Source organism: Coturnix japonica, chromosome 8, assembly GCF_001577835.2.
Source record: "Coturnix japonica isolate 7356 chromosome 8, Coturnix japonica 2.1, whole genome shotgun sequence".
Lineage (NCBI taxonomy): Eukaryota > Metazoa > Chordata > Aves > Galliformes > Phasianidae > Coturnix > Coturnix japonica.
Window position 1 is genome coordinate 1,689,590 of NC_029523.1, and position 19,897 is coordinate 1,709,486.

Here is a 19,897-nt window from a genome sequence, read left to right on the forward strand (position 1 = left end):
ATGCCTACGTGATAGAAGGCTGGCATCATGGGCTAATCAGAGAAAGAAGTGTTTGCCTGATCCTGAATGAGAGATGATAGTAGGATGAGGGGAAACTATGGATGGCTTTGAAAGCCGAAGACAAGTGCTTATATCAGAATAGAGTTTTATATTTGATAGTCAAAGGGATGAGCTAGGAAATAATCTCTGCAGCGCTATGCAGTAGAGAATCATCCTGAAAACTGCATTTGTCAAAACCAGAGGAAGGGTATTGCAGTAGTCAGCTGAGCTTTTATGATATTTTACATATACATTAATTCTTGTGTAATAATCATCATTAGTAAATTTTGTAGCTTACAATTAGCTAATTATTTTTAATGTTTTGGAAACTTGAAGCGAGTGACATTGTGAGTGACATTTTTGTTGGATATTTCTCATAAAATTATTTTGCAACATTCTTGTAAAAATTCCATTGTTCTAAAAGAAGATAATGATACACTTAACATCCATTTTAATATGCATCTCTTTTCTTTTTTTGGCTAAAGCCTTTCATTTAAACACAAGTACTTGAGGGTATTCGGCGCTCATATCCACAGCACGTTTCGCAGTGACTTAGCCGGTGGTCTTGGTTTATTCCTCTCCAGGCTCTGCTGGCAGGAAAGAGGTTGTCGTTACAACTTGGAGATCACTCTGGAAAATCTGTACGCTGGATACCATGTACATCAGGTCACTGGCATGCCACCTCCTAGACATCAGATGTAACAGCATCTTCTACACTAGTTTGGAATGGTGTTAGCCTATAGTGGTTCTGGCTGTAATACACAAGAAATTCATTTTATTCCCTCTTGTATCATAGCTTTCTTTCCCTTATGGCAGAGTCTGACTGCTGCATACACATTCTTCCAGGGCTTTTCCTATTAATAGTCAACCTGGCTTCACACTCTGAACGAAGGAACAAGATTTTGTGCGCCTGCCTGATTTAAGCAGACCGTATGTCAATACAGTATAATAGCCAGTCAGAGGAGAATAAAATAAAGCAAGATTGAGAGGTAAAATAGCTTCCTACCATTAGCTGGCATTGCAGACTCAACATTTTAAGTACCTTATCTTAAGCAACGCTCAGAACTAGTTGCTTGTTCTACGCATCGCATGAAGTTATGCAGAGTTCTAACATGTTTTAATGGGTGTGCTCTGTCAGGAGTAGTATTTCTGAGCGTTACAACAACACAAGTCATAATCTTGATTTTATATGTATATTTGTTTTCTGGAATGGTCTTCAAGCTTTTAAAGCATGGCCAGCTTCACAATTTTTTGCTTTGGCTTTCCAACTTATAAAACTAGGTTACAGTTGTTTACTATTTTATCCAGTATCCTGTGACTGTGGAGTGAAAGCCTACAAGGTGATTGCAAACTTTCCTTGCACTAGTGGAAAAAAAACAAGTTTTTTGTTCATGAACTAGAGCAGTAGTCTGCACTTTTTACAGTGACAATATACCATGTTAACGATAAACCACTGTTATTTCCACAAAATTAAACCAGACTGGGTTTTGAGAAAAGACAACATGCCAGAAATTGTGGATCCTCTCCAAGCAATCGTGAATGGTGATGGATACGCTCGGCATCACCTGCCACTGAAATGTAAATGAATGCATTGGTATAGAAGGCACCCAGCGGGCAGCATAAAGATTTTAAATTGCTGGTGAATAATCATTCAAGCTGCCCTGGAACGTGGTTTTGAATTAATTTTTTTGGTATTGTATACAGCTTTTGAAAATCCTGCCAAAATAAACTGTACAATAAAAATCATATGTCCTTGTTATTTTAGTACTGTTATCAATGTGTTCTTCTTGTACAGCTCTGAATCTTACCGGTATCGTGGTATTTCTCAGTCTGACCGACGGCTGTGTAGCTGTTCGTATATATGGGCAGTTCGCTGGCATTGTCTGATGTGGAAGGTGTGGAAGGAGAGAGAGGTGCTGACTTGAAATCCAGCCTGTGATTTCCTGGGGCTTGAGATCACTCTGTAGCGCTATGAGGGACCATGTGTGACTGGAGGAAACTTGAATAAAGGAAAATTTTAACTACAGGATTACGATGGAGCAAAGGGCTTTTATAAGGATGAATTTAGAAACTCTGATCTGCTATTTAAGGGAGGTAACTGTGAGATTTCTTACTGTTCACATCATTGAATACAATGGTGTGCATCATGGCATCTCTCCCTGAAATTGTGTGTGTTCTAGAGCATGGTCGGAGAAAACCAAACCCTCAACAGATAACCTCCCATTCTCTGTCAGCGAGACAGATGTTCTAGACACATTCCATGTTTTGATACACTGAAAAATGAAGGCTGAAATATCCAGCTGTTGAACATCGATGTTACAGATTCCCGAAGAAGCAGCAGTCAGGGTCTTTTGGATTCTCTTCTATTTCCTGACCAATGTACATCAGTGGCACAAAAGTGTTCCGCTTAGAGGGCAAGAAGAAGTATTGTACCCAAAGGACTGAACGTGGTTTCTCAGTTACCTTGTCTAGGCCTTATGAGCACAATAAAGAATGTCACTGCTAACTTTTCACTCATTTTTACCAAGGTGCAGCCACATTTCCTTGGAAGCAGAAAAAATGCAGAAGGTGGAAAAGAGATACATGTCAGGGAAGTGGCTGAGTCCATTGAAAATATTTCATTAATGCTAAGAAGAGACTTTCCAATGTGTTCCTGAAGTAACCGTGAGGTAATACTGTAATAGCAGCTTCCAGGCCAACAGATGACATGCACACATTGCTGATAGTAACGTGTTTGTCTTGTGGTAATTCTCTGAAAACGCTCCACCAATCGACTGTTCTTACACAGGTTATAGTTTTACATGTATTACATGTTCATTACCTCCCCACATTCATTAACCTGTCTGCCCCCAGTGACCGTTGAACAGATGCGGCCTTATTCCGCCCTCTTTGACATCATGTGCCTCCTTCTGGCAGTGCGGTGGTCCTTCGTTAGTGCTCAGGGCTCATTTGTCCATTTCATCAATTATTCCAGGCTAAATTCCATTTAAACTGTAATTCCTTAAAGGAGCAGCAGCTCACACAAATGGTTGTATGATGCTGCTCTCCCAGAGCAATCCCGTATTATGTTGAAGTGAATGTGATCCTTTGGCCCAGCTGTGACACCCCCATCACCGAACCAGCTCCTTCTCGCAGAGAACGTTGCATATCGTCGCACAGTCTCGGTGGATCCGTCCCCTGCTCTGCACTACGCTGCCTTTTTCACATTGCTCCATCATCTTTAGTCCATCATTTTCTCTGTGATCGAAAGGTTTAAACCGGTGGGGGTTTGGTTTTTGGGGGTTTTTGGGGTTCTTTTTGGATGTGGGCCGAGGCAGCACGCGGGGAGGGGCCTCTCGGAACCGACACGGCCGGGCCGTTCTCCGGCAGCGCGATTCCGTGTCATTGCATCGGCGTCCAGCGCAGAGCGATCCGTTCGAGTCGGGTACAGTTATGTCACTTGTTGAATGACCCAACAGGTGAGAAGAAGAAGCGTGTGACAAAGTGTAATTTGAAGCGTCATTTCAGCGCGTATTTGAGATCCGGAGCGCACGTGTCGAACTGTCAGAGCCCCGGGCCGGCCCATGGAGACCCAGCCCCGATAACGACCCCCAGGTGCGCGGGGCCGCCCCCGCCGGGGGCACAGCCGCACCTCGTCGGAAGCTCGGGGCGGGACCGCCGCGAGGCATCTTGAGCTCCACCGGAGGTGCCGGGCTCCTGAGTGTAGATCCAGAGCGGGAGATCCCGGGATGCTGGGCAGGTCGCGTTTCTTTGCCGTTGCCGCAACGCTGCGGGGGTGAGAAGCTACTCGGGGGGCTGCTTTTAGAAGGGACCTTGGGATTCTATTTAAGTTCTGTGATTGCTTTTTTGTTGTGTCGAAGGGATTGTGCGGGTCATGAGGGTAACGGGTATTCACTGCGAGTACAGGTGTCAGCCCGACCTCCAGGCTCTCCGTGCGCCCAGCAGAGGGCGCTGCCGCCCGCTCCCACAGCGAGGGGTTTCCTCCCCTTTGTCAGAGCGCCGGCCAAAAGAAACATTTCACTTCATCCGTTCCGTGTTGGTTTTTTAAACTTAAACTTGAAAGCTGAGACCGCTTTCACATAAGGAGCCCGTTTAATGTAGAAATCACATGGTATGAGAGCATGGAAACAGACCAGGAGAGGGAGGGAAGGAATCGGTGCTGGATAATTGCTGCTATCTCTATCTGATAAGCCGCTGCAAAAGGCCATCCCCTTGGCATTAGGCAGGAATGCAGCACTGCGGTACATAAAGCACCCTGCCCGACAGACTGCAGGGACATCGGCTGCTTCAAGTGTCCTCCTACAGCAAATAATTGCACTCAAGGTAATTTCCACACACTCACAGAGCAGCTGAGTTAGTCAGTTGAAGCAAGAAGGAGCGGAGGTAAGTTAAGCCCTGCTCCCAGTGTCTGCCCAAAGCTGTGTCTCAGTGAGGGAAGCACAACAAGCCAGTCACCCGAGGCTCCTACCTGAGAGCAGGAAGTCTGCCTGGTGGCAGAAACATCACCTCAGCCCTGGAAGCCACGTGCTGCAGCAATGCACGGTGTCTCCTGTGATTCTTTAACTCACATGGGCGCCCATTTGCTGCTGTTGTGTATAAGAGCAGCACCTCCAGCTGCCAGGAATCCAGCTCTGCTGCATGGAAGAGAGCAGAGAATCAGCGGCATAGAAGCCTCCTGTGTCATGACCCAGGTACTTTGCTTTGGGAACATAACAGAGGTGCCCAAGAGGCTTTAAATCTGAAGATACCACTGGGAGATAATGTGTCAGTAACTAACAGCTATTGCCTTGCTCCTTTTCTTTTTTTGGAATACTAGAAAACATGACAAACAGTACTGCAATGCAATGAAGAAGGTGAGATCACAGCTTGCCACAAAGCTCAGCTTTCAGCCTTTAAGGAGATGAATAAAGGTAAATACATCATTTCTTACGGCAGTTTTGCTGCAGGTCCATACCTTCACGATTCCTTGGTCTGCTGCAAAATTTTCTCCCAAGACTTTATTATGAAGTTCTGGACCTGGCACCAGTTTGTCAGCAGATGACAAAGCACTGCAAGGTGCTTTCCCACAAGGTTCCTCCATGTCTCGTTTTTGAAGGGCTGTTACTATTCATGTTGACTTCTGAGCTCAGAAAAGGTGAAGAAGGAAAAAAAAAAGAGAAAATACATCGGTGGTGCTATTTTATTTTTTTTTTTCTTTCCCCATCAAACACAGGCCTCCCTCCCTCCTCCATGCATTAGTTTGCTTCCTTTCACTGTGGTATCAGATAGGAAAAAAAATAAGAGGTGTGATACAAAATATTTAATAGGTTAAATGGTCACCTGTGGGTTTACTTTTACTGGATAATTTTCTAGGCATAAACTTTATCCGGTCAGTGGGAAGGAGGTTTCTGCCATATAAAGCACGACTGGGCTACCCCATCCCTCAGCTTGCTCATTCTGCTGTGTGAATAACTTGAGCAGCATTCTGTACAGTCCTATTTTAAATACGGTGTGGCTCATGAGCCTCCCCTTTCCCTTATCTCCAGACGTTTGTACCCATTTCCTAGAGGACTGTAGGGACACTTGATATAGAGGCTTGTCCAACACACGGCCCAGCCCCTGCCCTCTCAAATAGTGTTATTGTGCCCCTCGTATCAGTTGTAGTTTCCATGGAAATAAATAGGAGCCATTACTTTGGGAGTGACCTCTGTGTACATGGCCCAAGCCTGTTCACTGAGTGCGACCTGGGCAAGCCAGAAGGCTGAACACTCATGATGTGATAGAAATCATGAGAAAATACATAGCAATATGTGAGTTTTAAGATTGTATTAATCTCCCTGATGCACAAAAACAGAGGCCTTTGGTAAAATGTGTAGTGCAGGGTGCTGCGGTGACAGCCAAGATCAGGAGGAAAGAAGGCTGGAGAACAGCTCAGGCTGAGGTCCAGGGCTGAGATGTTTCAGGTTCACTGTAAGGACAGAAGAGCACTTGAATTTCTCTCTGCTGGCACTATGACTGCAACTCAGCCAGTTAGCAGGTTGGGTTATATGTGAGCTCAGTCTGAAAAGGCACTGCAAGCAGATTAGAAATTCCTGTTTGAGACAGACTTTCTAAACTAAGTGAGATTATCTGGAAGATTGGTTTGTTTCTGGGTCCTGAATCACTCTTTAGATTGCAAATTATAAGATATGGTCATTTTGCATTATAATTTGGAAGGATACGTATTTGTTTTTTACTGCCAGACCTTATGTCAGAAGTCAGAGAACTGCCAATAGTCTATCAGGAAAAATGTTGACTCTTAAAGAAAAGCAACTAAAAAATCTACCGGGGACAGCAGTCCTGTCTATCAGAGTGGAGATGTTTGGCACCTCGAGGAACTCGAATGTAACTGCAAGTCGGCAGCCTTGCTGCTCTCAGTGCAAGAAATGGGACATTCCTCTGAAATGTCTCCTGCTACTTCCCCAGGCTAATTAGCGAGAGCAGAGCCGGGAGCCTTCCAACAAGGCCTCAGCTTTCGTGCTTTCTCATGCAAATGTTGTGGCGGTGGAGCCCTGCAGCACGTCTCTCTCTTTGGGATGAGGGTGGGCTTTCCCCTTCAGTGCAAGGATAACGTTGAATGTGCTTTCTGCTATGTGCCACATGCATTCATGAGCTTCTCTGCGATGTTACATCAGGGCACAATACAAGCTCAGTTTATTGCTGTTGCTACTACTTTCAGGTTTGTTGCACCTGAGCGGTGCCCTGTTGCCTTATCTTTATGCATAGCATCAACACGCTGATCCTACCTGCAGGAAATCTAAGAAAATAAGTCCTTCTGTGTGGGATATAACTTGTTTTTAAAAGAGCTATTGTATAAAAATCCTCAGCCCTATAGGTTGTTGGAGTTTCCTGAGGCAGTCTTGTCATCGTTGATAATGAATTAATCACAATACATCAGCATGCTACAAAAAGAGATTTTCCAGGGTTAGCTATGCCCTTTGTGTAGCACTAAGCAAGAATGACTAAGGCATAAAAGGGCACGCAGTGTGGTGAGGCACTCAGAGTGAGGAATGCAAGGGCATAGAAGACACACAGAAAATGAACACCTTCTGGAAGCCACAAAGAAGTTAGCAACAAAGGCTGAACTAAAGTGAAAGCAGTCAGGGATGTGGAGAGAACAGGCACGCATCCAAAAATCACCTGTTAACAAGGCTGGCTGCTGGGAGAATCCTGGGGAATCCAGAAGAAAGGATCTATTGCTCATGGGATGGCAGCAGAGATCTGGGTATTCCATCATCCGTGGGCTCTCTCCTGCCCAAGCTGCTGGATCTGAAGAGTGTATTGCAGAGCTATCTGAACAGCATCTTGCATCCTGGAACTCAGTTTAACACAATCAAGCTATTGCAGTTCAGTGGTAAAGGGCTATAAACAGAAAGAAAGGACAGAGTCAATGTGAAGTATATATGCTGCTGGCAAGTTGTATTTAAACTTATCTGCAAACCAGTTCCTTTATAAGGCCTTCAAAGGCCCCTCCTCTTCAGGTGGGTGTCCACATGAGTGCATTTTGGGTTGCACCCAGATAGTCAGGGTAAAGATGCAGCCATTTCAAAGGCCCAAACTTGCCAAGCCGTACAGCTCTTGGCTCAGGGGAGCACCAAATCTTTGCTGCAGAAACTATTGAACGGAAGGGTGCAGGAGCTGCCATAGCACTCTAATGTCATCTATCAGCTGCCTTTTAAGAGGTATCAGAGACCTAATCTGCATTCTACAAAGCAGCTACAAAAAAGGACCAGCAATGCTAAATAACAGCTCAACTGAGCCATTAGTATATTTAGCACAGACTTTTCTTAGATTTATTCCAAGACAAAAGGGTTCTTTGGTCATCTCTGTTGGCAGTACAGAACAGAAAATGCCATTGTGCATGAGTTAAAAACAAGTAGACCCTTTTGACTGATGGAAATCGCTTGCATTAAGCAAGTGACATAAGATACACATGATAGGAATAAACAGAGTATTTATTTAATCAAAAGTAAAAAAAAAAAAAAGTCTTTGACTTCACATCCTTAAACAGCATTAAGACAAATTGTCTGGTGGCTAATGAACAAAAAGTACACTCGTGCCTTGTGTTTGAACCCCTACTGAAACTCTGGATCAGTCATACTGCCTGGGAAAAGACAATTGCAGATTAATATTATGCCTAGGATGTGTCCCTGCTTTGCTCCAGGTCTGGCCTATTTTCCTGTGTTCTTATCCTCAGAATCTAGATAACACAGTTCAGCAAACATTGGAATGATTTCCCAAGGAGTGCACATTTGTGCATGCAAAACAAAGCAGCTCAAAGCCCACTAACTTGCTCACATCAACAGAGCAGATAAAAAGAAAAGAAGAAAACAACTGAAGACCTAGTGCTTCCTTTGCTCCATCTGTTTGTCACTGTGTGATGGGCCTGAATTGCAGGAGCTGGCAGGGCATGGCTTTCAAGCTTTAAGACCAACCTCTAGACAGGCTGCTTCCAACAGGTAACTGGAAGAGGGAATGGGGCTGTTTCATATTGATGAATCAAGCCTAATCATGAGGAATCCTGAGTGTGTGAAGTTCTGATAAGACATTTATCAAGCATGTACTACACCAGACCTCTAAATGAGCTGTTTTTCCTAGCAACAGTACCTAGATAATAGGCTCACATCTACTGAAGAAGCACTTTGCTGTTAGTGGAGATGTTGCAGTAGGAATTAGGGCTTGAGGCCAGGTGTGCAGACCAGAAGGACGGCCAGGCCCCAAATTTCTACATGCTCAGATCCTGGGGGAACTGAGGATCTTTTAAAAGTCTCCAGTTCTGTGCATCTGAGAGTTACTCTTCATGAGAAAGAAAATGTATTTCATAAGTTAGTTGGGGAGACAGCAGAAATAGCCGTCAATAATTAAACACAAGCCTGTGAGAAGTGCCTGTTCCAGATGCTCTTTTCTTAATACTACATGGATTTGTAATTAAGTTTTAACAAGGTTCCCTCGGCTCTAAAAGGACTTTGCATAAAAGCTTTTGTGAGAATGCAGAGGAAGAAGCTCCTGATCTAGAAAAGAGAAAAAGGACAGTGAATATGGGTTCATTTGCTGGAATGTGACAGAGTTTCCAATTTCTTGGATTAAACTGAGACGGACTTTGAAAGACTCCAAAGATCTGAGAGTATGAGAGACTTCAATCATTCAGTTTTTCATCACTAGCAATATTAAAATCCCCAGATAAGATTATTCTTTGTCTCGTACTCATATAAATAAGGACTAATTCTACCTAGGAAATGCCAAAGTTTGATTTGGAGGGAATTATTCCTGACCACTGAAAGTGGTAACAGAATATATCTTACAGTGAAAACAGAAGCCTAGCCATTTTCTGCCCTGCCTGGAGAGAAGTAACATACACTGCACACCCTATCTGTGTACCTCAACTGAAAGAAATCTGATGATTTTTCCTGAAGCTATTCTGGGATAATTGTATCTTTGTCCATTTAAATTCACACACGTTTTTATATGCAAAGCAAGGATCCCGTTGGCACCATTACAAATAACCTTATGCGAGTTTTCCAAAGGTAACTCTTGCTTAACTTCAACAGGGAGTTAACTAAACACTCCACAGAAATTTTATTTTTCCTCATAAGCAACAATAGATCCCTGTAAATGTAAAGCAAGTCCTACACAATCAAATATGCTGGCACAGGAGCAGTCGTGCTCCCACTCCTATAAAAAGTAAATAAATGGTGCCAATAATGTAAGAATAAACACGCCAACATGTAAGAATAAACCTTTTGTTTTAAAGCATATTTAACTAAAAACTATTTTATAAGCTTTTAAAAATTCAGTAAGACTAAGGCCCTGCCTGTTGGACAGCATTCTCAGTGACTGGATCTCTACAAGTCTCTTTGGGGTGAATTCTTCATTTTCACATACAGAAACCACAGAGCAAGCTCAATTGGCTTGAAACTGTGCCCTGTTCTTACTGGGCTGTCACTGAGAATAGGAATAAATTTGTCTGTCTTTTCCATGCGACCCTACCCACTATATCTATGTTCTGTGCTTTTTCCCTGTTTTGGGCTCACTCCAGCGGTACAGGGAACCTCTGCTAGTCTCCTGAACTACTGCACACAGACTGGTTTGCATGGAGAATGTAAGGCTGATGTATTTGCAATTATTAGCCAAACAATTGAATATTCTTTTACCTAAAAACATTGAAATGTTTCACTGCAATTAAAAGCTGACACAAGAAATTCATATGGCAGCTGTTACAGTGGAAGAGTCATAGGGATTTTCGTATGGGAACAATTCTGTAGCCCACCTCTCTCCCACTGCAGTCAGCCACAAGCATTTCAAAGAGGAGGCATACGGTAAGCAGGGTAAGGCCGAAGAAATGACCAGCGGTATCTGGATCCACGTACAAATTTCCCCAGAGAGCACTGGAGTCCAGATTTCAGCACAGCGTGTTTGTAACATTATGAAAAGTGCCATTGGACACAGAGGACACCTCCTAACTTAAATGCTCCTACACAGATTTTCTACACTTAACAGCTGGGCAAACTTTGCAGTGTAATTAAAGGCATGTGGAGCCCTCCTTTGCAGCACGGTGAGCTTTCATGTGATACACCCCAGTCTTTACAAGTCACTGAAGTGTCCCAAACGGAAGGGGTGCTTACAGCTTGCTTTTGAGAGAACTATGTCACAAAAGCAGCCCTGTCCTTTCCTGGGGAGTTTTTCAGCCTGGCAAAGCTGGGGTGATGTATGTGTGAAATAAGAGTGTTTTTCTGCTTTTTGGTGATACATCTCCTACCTGTGCAGTGTATAGAGCAGCACTGTCACTTATTAGTGATGGCACAAGACAGAAGGATGTTTCCACCCCTTAACTGTAAATGAAATAAATGGAAGTTTAAGCTGTCACTCTTACAGATAGACTCTGTAACTGACAGTTGGTTCTTCCAAGGTGCCTGTTTATACCAAGTCTCCATACACAATATCAGGATTTAATTCTGGAACCGATTCATAGATAATACAAAAGAATTGCATCGGTCAAATTTGTAGCTTTTCTTTAGTGTCTGAAGTGCACAAACTGTGTAAGACCTAGATGGATTTGCCAAACCATCTGAAGGATGTTTATTGGCAGAAAGAGGTGAGTGCTACCTATGTTTGGCAGTTCCCTGCCTTGTGAGTTAAATAACAGTTCTGGAAAATAAAACAAAACTCATGAATATCTCCTTCAGTGTTTGGCCATCTGCATCACTTAGGAATACTCATGTAAAATAGACATATTTGATTTTTTAACAGAAACATTTAATTCTCATTCACAGTTTGCTGTGAACAAAAACTTCAACACTTAAGAAATTATAAATGAAAGTGAGGAGCACATAAGATTCTTGCTGCATCTGTTAGGAAGCAGAAAAATATCTCAGAATCCCAGAAGCCTGGGGAGGGGAATGGGGATCCTGGAGAAAGGGCTGTATCCCATGGGCTGTGGGGCAGAAGTGCTTATCACAACAAAGCTCAGGGCAGCTTGTAACATCATATGAAGCGAAACATGGACTGTACCTTCCTAGTAAAAGATTTCAGGGAACTCCACTGAATATTTTCCTTCTGAAAGACATTTTTTTTTTGAATAGTCAAGGAGAATGATGTAAGCTGATATGTCATCATACCACTAACTGAGCGTAACGTGCTGCTTAACCTGCAGTACATTAACAGTATCTGGGATCCAGCTGACACAAGGCAACTCATATTTCTAAGATGACAGAACCCTGTGTTGTGAGATTCTGTATTACAAGAACTCAGGCTGTATAATAATTACAATACTCTCTTACCTAGATCCTGGGACTTCCTTCATGGTTTTAGTGGATGTATTTCTGTCTCTGGTACTAATCCATGGTAGGTTCACTCTTTGGAGCTGTGAAATTTCTTGTTGCTCTATTTAGCAAAGACAGATCTGAGATATTTTAGTAAACAAGAATACACAATTGCTGTATTGATAAGAGATATGAGGATGTATTCATCTCGGCTTTGCAGGGTAGCTATATATAATGGTCTCTGACACATGGAGCTGTGAAAGCAGTGACAGTTGGGCTCTAGAGCTTTCTTTTTTTCCTGGGTATTCTTTGTACCGCTAACATGTGATAATGTATTGTTGTATGTTAATCCACCTTGTCAGCTGATCTGAAATAGTGTAGCCCAACTGCTTTTGACCCATATCGATTCGCAAACCTCTAAATATTTTCCAGTGAGATTCTGAACTCTCTGCACTCTGAATTTAAGCTAATTTGTAATAGCCTTGCTTTCCTTTGTTGCTTTTGAGGGATTTCTTGGAAATGGTCCCTTGCAGTGGTTGCAGGCCAGGGGTTGAAAAGCATGTGTAATCTATGGCCAAACTCACAGATAGAGTAACTTGGCATAATTCCACCAATTTCAAAAGAAAAATCCCTTGATAGTATCAGTTAAAATAATGCCCAGTTTATTGAACATTAGCTGGGGAACTTCCCCTGGTTTTAGTTCTTCTCTGTAGCTTTCACTGTGAATAAGACTGTGCTCCATTTCAATGTAATTATATCTCCTTTGGGAAATATTCCTTCCTTACTACCCAGATCAGAACACATTGAAAAGCCCAAGAGGAACCTTAAAAAAATTTTACATGGGAAAACTTCTCAGCAAATTCTTCAAGTTTTATTTTATGCTTGTTCTCAGGTATATCCTAGATGTTCATTTTTTTCAGTCAGCTAGCACTCTTTATCTTAGCAGTGGTGCATTGTAACGTATGTACAACTCCTGTATGGGCTAGACAGTTTATAGTATGAATTTTAGTTGGATTTTGAAAACAAGTTGTTCTACAGTTAGGGTCCTGGGCATGGTCTCACAGTCTCTGAACAGCATCACGCTGATTTACAGCAGATGATTGTGTGCCCAATTAAATTAAGATGCTTGACGTTCTCCATAAATGCCAAAGATGTAATATTGCTGCTGCTTCTGAAATTGAGGAGCTCAAATAGGAAGGTGGATATTAAGTAATACTTAGATCTTAGATCTTGGTCTTAGATCTGAAATGTTAATAATTGGATATCTTTCATGAAAATAGTTAAAAGTATTTACGTTTTAAAAGACGAGTAAATCTCCAAAAAAATTAGAGAAAAATGGGAAACTGTCTTGTATGCTGCTACTGCTTAGCTCACTTTGCAGCTCCATTGCACCACAACGAATAACTAAAGAAAACTATTATTATGCAAACCACTCTAGCACAAAAGGGTATTACATATCTGGTACAAAAGAGGATTTCTTTAAAAAGCACAGCACATTCAGTGTTTAGGGTTTGCTGTTGAAATTCACGGCCTTGCTTGCCAGTATTATCATGCAGCTGGGTATTATGCTACTGCTTTACTCTGAAGGGAAAAAGATCCCGATAAAGATATTAAAACGGGTTCATCTTAAACTGTTGTTTTCCCTTACACCGCAACATCAGTTTTTAATGATTTTGGTCACCTGTTCTCTAGCACAAAGGTCACAATAAACACCAGCCATACAGACTTCGACTGCACACAGAAATGGTCAAAAGGCGCATCTTTTGATTTCAAAGTTATCAGCGGGAAACAGTGGCAGGCATCGTATCAGTGCTGCAAACTGAGACATCTGATAGGATTGAAAAAAATGCGCTTTCTCTCGTTTAGCAGCCATGAAACAGAAGTCCATCTTTCCATAGAGAAAGCTTCCGACAACCTGTTACATTGGTGCTACGAGTAACATAAGTGTTTAGTATTTTCATTATTCTTTCATCTTTCCAGAAATTCACTCTTATTTGAATAAAAGGAAAATCAGTTCACACAAAATATTTTTGGTAAGTGAAAGGTTAAATGTAGTCTCCTAGAAGGCATCATCTTTGTGACATGAGTATTCAAACAAGAATTAGGATGAGTACATAACATGTCTTTACAGGGGTAGGTGCTTCCGGCTTCTCCTGTGTGCAGTCTTCATCTTGTGACTAGTTCAAAAACACTTACAATCAGTGGCTTTTTAATAGCCACATAGTACAAGACAACCATTCAGAAGAACAGCTTAAACTTTTGTCATTTGCTTACGTATCTGCCTCTCTCTGGCCGTTACAACACTCTCTGGCATCTTCAGCCATGGTTGTACATCCTCATTTCTGGTTTTGTGTTCTGTCTGTCCCCGAGTTGTCTGATGTTGTGCCATCAGAGGGCTGAATGATAGGCACTCTGTGCTGAAAAAACAAAGAATGGCACAAAACTGAACATTTTTGTTGGGAGAAAATAAAGAAAAGAAATAAAGAAAAATGGCATGGATTACTGGAGAAGGCAGGCTCACACACTGAACACACTGTGCCATCCAAACATTAAAATGCAGACTAGCTCTGGGATGTACAGTGAAGTTAGCAATGGGAATGAGAGCTGCAGCAAGCTGCATAGCAGTGAATGTACAATTTGAACAATGTTCATTTCCTTTACATCAAACTGAAAGAACCAGAGATGCTGCAAAATATTTGTCCAATCTTACTTGCTTATTATTTAGCTGTCATTTGTCCTGGTTGTTCACTTAAATACAAAAGCCAGGAATTCCTACTTTATATTCCAAATTGTTAATAACTGTCAGGCAGTCAGCTACACTTAGGGAAAAGTATGGGTGGAAAAACAAAACAACTATATCTCAAAACACTCAGAGGTCTGGAGCACCACTTCTTATGAGAAAGCTATGAAGAAAAGCTGAGGCACTGGCACACGCTGCCCAGAGTTTTGGCTGCCCAAGGTTGTTGGAGGTGCCTAAGGTGAGGTTGGGAGGGGACCAATGGCAGTCTGAGCTGGGTGGCAACCAGCCATGGTAGGGGGTTTGGAACTGAATGATTTTAAGCTCCCTCCAACCCAAGCCATTCTATGATTAGTGTGATCAGTGTTAAACAGATATTAGCATTTATTTGTACAACTTTGTTTCTTTTTTTTATCTACCATAAACAATTAAATTCACTAACAGTGATTGTAGCATTCTGCTTTTCTTTCTTCTAACCTTTTCCTTCTGTGCAAATGATTAAAAAATACACTTCAATCTTGTGTGTTAAACATAGATTAAAAAAATAGATACGCACCTTTTCTGGTCATTATGTGTGTGGTACTATACGCTCTTTTACACTACTGCAGCCCTGATTAATAAAAATTCCTGCTTCAGAAACTCCAGGTAACAACGGTCATGTGATCAGCAGTACAGTTCCTGTAGGTACGTAATACTTCCTAAAATACTGTTGCGTAGCAACAGGACAGCTCTTCTAAAAGAGGCAGGTCTTATTATCCTTGTTTTTAGGGATGGAGTTTTATTCACAGAAGCTTAAAGAAGTTCAAGGTATAAAGAGATCCTTGCTCTGCCAAATCTATTCTACCAGCATAGGCAAAGTTTGCACACTTCCAATGATCGTGATGATTGAGAAGTGAATATAGTGCGAGCTTGTGAATTTGTGACATTGGCAGTGCTGTGCAGAGAGCCTCCTACTAAAGTAGCTGGATAGTACTGATGAGCATTCCTTTATTAATGAATGTTTCCATTTAAGTATGATCCTTTCTTTTCTACTCAGCAGCATTTTTGGTTTTCTTTTTTTTTTTTTGTATAATTTCTCAGTGTTTCTGGAATAACCAGGAAACAATACAAAATGAAGAAAAATGCACTAGGCAAGACACACTAATTACCTGCTGTGATTAATATAGTCAATTATTGCCACACTCACACAGTCTCAATTGTTAGTAATTTATTTGCATGAATCAAATAAGCAATTCAAATACTTTCATTGGTATTACTTTTAATGAGATGGAGCATTATTGTTTGCCACTGCTTCCAATAACGTAGAGTTCTAATTAACTAAGAAGGGACATAGCAGAGATCCTGTTTTGTTTGGCTGATGATGAATCAGAAGCCTAACAAGCAACCTGTCAGCAAATACACAGAAATAATTGTCCTCACTGTCTACATTTTGCTTCAGGCTCTCAATGACTCTGATTCCGGGCTGTAGCAGGTGGAAGCATTTTAGTGCTAATGATTTCAAGCATTCTCTGGTTCTAATGCCAGGAAAGTGTCAGACCCTCATAGCAAGTTTGACTGCTAGCAACAGCCCTGAAGTGGGCGCTTTTTTAATGAATTAGGTCAATGAAGTCTCAATGCCATAAAAAGCCCTGGATACCCTGGTAGAAGTTAAGTGTCCTCCTTGTGCGACACTTGAAGACCTGCATTACCTGTCTCATGTGAAGCCATGTGCTACTACTGCTCCTTTTAAGCTGGATTAGAATGTTGGTGGGTTTTTTTGGTCTTAAAACAGTCTTTGAAAATATTTCCTCAGATTGTCTAGCCTGCGTTGTTAAATTTCTTCCTTATTTTCCTGTTAATCATTGCAAAGTCTAATGAAACATGAACAGTTCTGGCAAATAGAATTTGTAATTACTCTTCACCACAGAATAAAATGGTTGTAAGCTTAAAATCAGGACACGAGTGAATTACGTAGTTCTTCCTGTCAGTAGACCGTCAAGCATGGCTTCAGAGCAAGGTTTAAAATTAGACGATCTGAAAACATAATGTTATGAATCACTACTTCTTACAAGACCTTTTGAAGTTCCTGCGCATTTCCTGTTTGTAAATCCTTAGTCTTTAGCATTAAAATTTCTCTCAGACAAGAAAACAATAACATTGATTTTACATGGACAAAAGCAGCTTTCTCGAGTTTTCAGTCGCTTCCTCTGAGATCTCATTGACCTCCAAAGTTCAGCTTCTTCCAAGGTTTTCATTTGGGATTAATGGCCTTCAGAGTCAAATCATTGTTGAGTGCTATAGCCATTACCAGTGCATAACTAAGGCTGTATCAGCATTTCCACATAAACTTGTATTTTCCAGGATTTATAGCTTGCCATACAAAATACAGTTTTCTGCTGAAACTTGGAAGAAAAAGAAAGCTCAGTTTGGGAGGCGATTTTACTTTTTACTTTGGGAAATCTGCAGCTTGTGGGTATTCTAGATGAAATTATGGAACAAGAATCATGTCTTGCTACATCCACTTGGTGCCTTGGAGAATTCCAGCCTAACTTTCTAAGATCTATCTTCTGACAGATTATGGGATGGCAATGATAAAGGTTTAAGAATGGCTTTTATCCTGATGCTAAGATTTCCCAAAATGGATGAGTCATTATCTCTAGACAAGCATCCTAAGATGTGTTTTGAAGACTGTAGTCAACAAATGGCGCTAATAAGTTTCAGAGTTCAGGATGTTATCTGTTTGCATCCTCATGCAAGGTTATTGGATCATGCTGATACTTCTTGAAGTTCATGAACTGATAGACTGGGAGATGAGAACCCTGGATGGTTACACGAAGAGGACCCAATAAAAGCACAGGTGAAGATGAGGAGTTTTGGGGAAACTGTGGCTTCCAGGCCCCTGTAAGGACCATGCAAGGGCCCTCAACCAAAAGGAAGCATGGGAAAGGGGAGGAGTGGCAGGCAATTCTCACAAGCATCATAAAAAACTCTGACAAAAATAGAGCCCTGCGGAAGGACAGTTTAGCCACTGGTGGATGAAAATACTAAGGAAGTGAAAAACCAACACACAAACGTGTTCAAGGCTCAGAATTAATTGCTTGAAAGAAAAATGGTACTCAGCTAAGATGATGACCCAGTGCAATAAATGGTTCTCACTTATAGACTACGCGATTCCATTCTACAAGAAATCCGGCAAACCAGAGACAATGGCACACGTCCCGAAACTCGTCCCAAAACGATGAAAAATTTAAAATGCTTATCAAATCTTTCCTCACAATAAGGGATATTATTTTAATTCTGTGCCCAGCCACAGAATCACTATTTTCTCTTAGCTGATCTGAATAAATCTTTTCTTGTCAATCACATGCTCTATGACTAAAAGCGCAAATCAGCCTGGAGCATTTTCATTGTCAAAAATGTCAGTGGACTACATCAATGCTCCTAAAATCCAGGCAGATCATCTAAATTCTTCTAATCTGTTTTCCAAAGCAGAAAATATTTGCCGCCCTGAAACAACAGGCAGACGTCTGAAAACAGGGCATCCAGTAAACCACACAGAGAACCACAGCATCTGCTCTAGTAGAGAAAGATACCAACATCAAATTCCAAAAATCTTTTTTTTGGGGGGGGGGAGGGGCAGGGTGGGGAGGGTAACTGAGCTAATTATAACTATGATAGGAGTGTTTAAAATCTGAAATTTTTTTATAAAGGCAGGATGGCAGAGAACTCTCACAGAATGGGATTAGAGGAAGATAATGAGGTAGCTTTGTGCACATCGCTAAAGAGCTCTTCCCACAATGTTAAAAGCTGCATAAGGATAAAGCTTGAACATGGAGTGAATGAAAGTCTAAGAAGTAGAATGAGAGGAGGCTGGCATCATGGGCTAATCAGAGAAAGAAGTGTTTGCTTGATCCTGAATGAGAGATGATAGGTAGGATGAGGGGAAACTATGGATGGCTTTGAAAGCGAAGACAAGCTGCTTATATCAGATAGAGTTTTATATTTGATAGTCAAAGGGATGAGCTAGGAAATAATCTCTGCAGCGCTATGCAGTAGAGAATCATTCCTGAAAAACTGCATTTGTCAAAACCAGAGGAAGGGATATTGCAGTAGTCAGCTGAGTTTTATGATATTTTACATATACATTAATTCTTGTGTAATAATCATCATGTAGTAAATTTTGTAGCTTACAATTAGCGTAATTATTTTTAATGTTTTTGGAAACTTGAAGCGAGTGACATTGTGAAGCTGACATTTTGTTGGATATTTCTCATAAAATTATTTTGCAACATTCTTGTAAAAATTCCATTGTTCTAAAAGAAGATAATGATACACTTAACATCCATTTTATATGCATCTCTTTTCTTTTTTTTGGCTAAAGCCTTTCATTTAAACACAGTACCTGAGGGTATTCGGCGCTCATATCCACAGCACGTTTCGCAGTGACTTAGCCGGTGGTCTTGGTTTATTCCTCTCCAGGCTCTGCTGGCAGGAAAGAGGTTGTCTGTTACAACTTGGAGATCACTCTGGAAAATCTGTACGCTGGATACCATGTACATCAGGTCACTGGCATGCCACCTCCTAGAATGCAGATGTAACAGCACTTCTACACTTAGTTTGGAATGGTGTTAGCCTATAGTGGTTCTGGCTGTAATACACAAGAAATTCATTTTATTCCCTCTTGTATCATAGCTTTCATTTCCCTTATGCAGAGTCTGACTTCTGCATACACATTCTTCCAGGGCTTTTCCTATTAATAGTCAACCTGGCTTCACACTCTGAAGCGAAGGAACAAGATTTTGTGCGCCTGCCTAATTTAAGCAGACCGTATGTCATACAGTATAATAGCCAGTCAGAGGAGAATAAAATAAAGCAAGATTGAGAGGTAAAATAGCTTCCTACCATTAGCTGGCATTGCAGACTCAACATTTTAAGTACCTTTACTTAAGCACGCTCAGAACTAGTTGCTTGTTCTACGCATCGCATGAAGTTATGCAGAGTTCTAACATGTTCTTAATGGGGTGCTCTGTCAGGAGTAGTATTTCTGAGCGTTACAACAACACAAGTCATAATCTTGATTTTATATGTATATTGTTTTCTGGAATGGTCTTCAAGCTTTTAAAGCATGGCCAGCTTCACAATTTTTTGCTTTGGCTTTCCAACTTATAAAACTAGGTTACAGTTGTTTACTATTTATCCAGTATCCTGTGACTGTGGAGTGAAAGCCTACAAAGGTGATTGCAAACTTTCCTTTGCACTAGTGGAAAAAAAAACAAAGTTTTTAGTTCATGTAATTAGAGCAGTAGTCTGCACTTTTTACAGTGACAATATACCATGTTAACGATAAACCACTGTTATTTCCACA

General features: G+C 41.4%; 1 long non-coding RNA gene across 1 annotated transcript in view; it reads right to left on the reverse strand.

Moving 5' to 3' along the window:
- Positions 1-19,897, reverse strand: part of LOC107317169 — a 28,519-nt gene that overhangs the window by 118 nt on the left and 8,504 nt on the right. The window contains exons 3-5 of the long non-coding RNA XR_004308201.1: positions 11,835-11,937; positions 7,198-7,419; positions 3,959-5,158 (exon numbers count right to left, since the gene is read on the reverse strand). This is a non-coding gene — a long non-coding RNA (uncharacterized LOC107317169). The remainder of the gene's footprint in view (positions 1-3,958; positions 5,159-7,197; positions 7,420-11,834; positions 11,938-19,897) is intronic.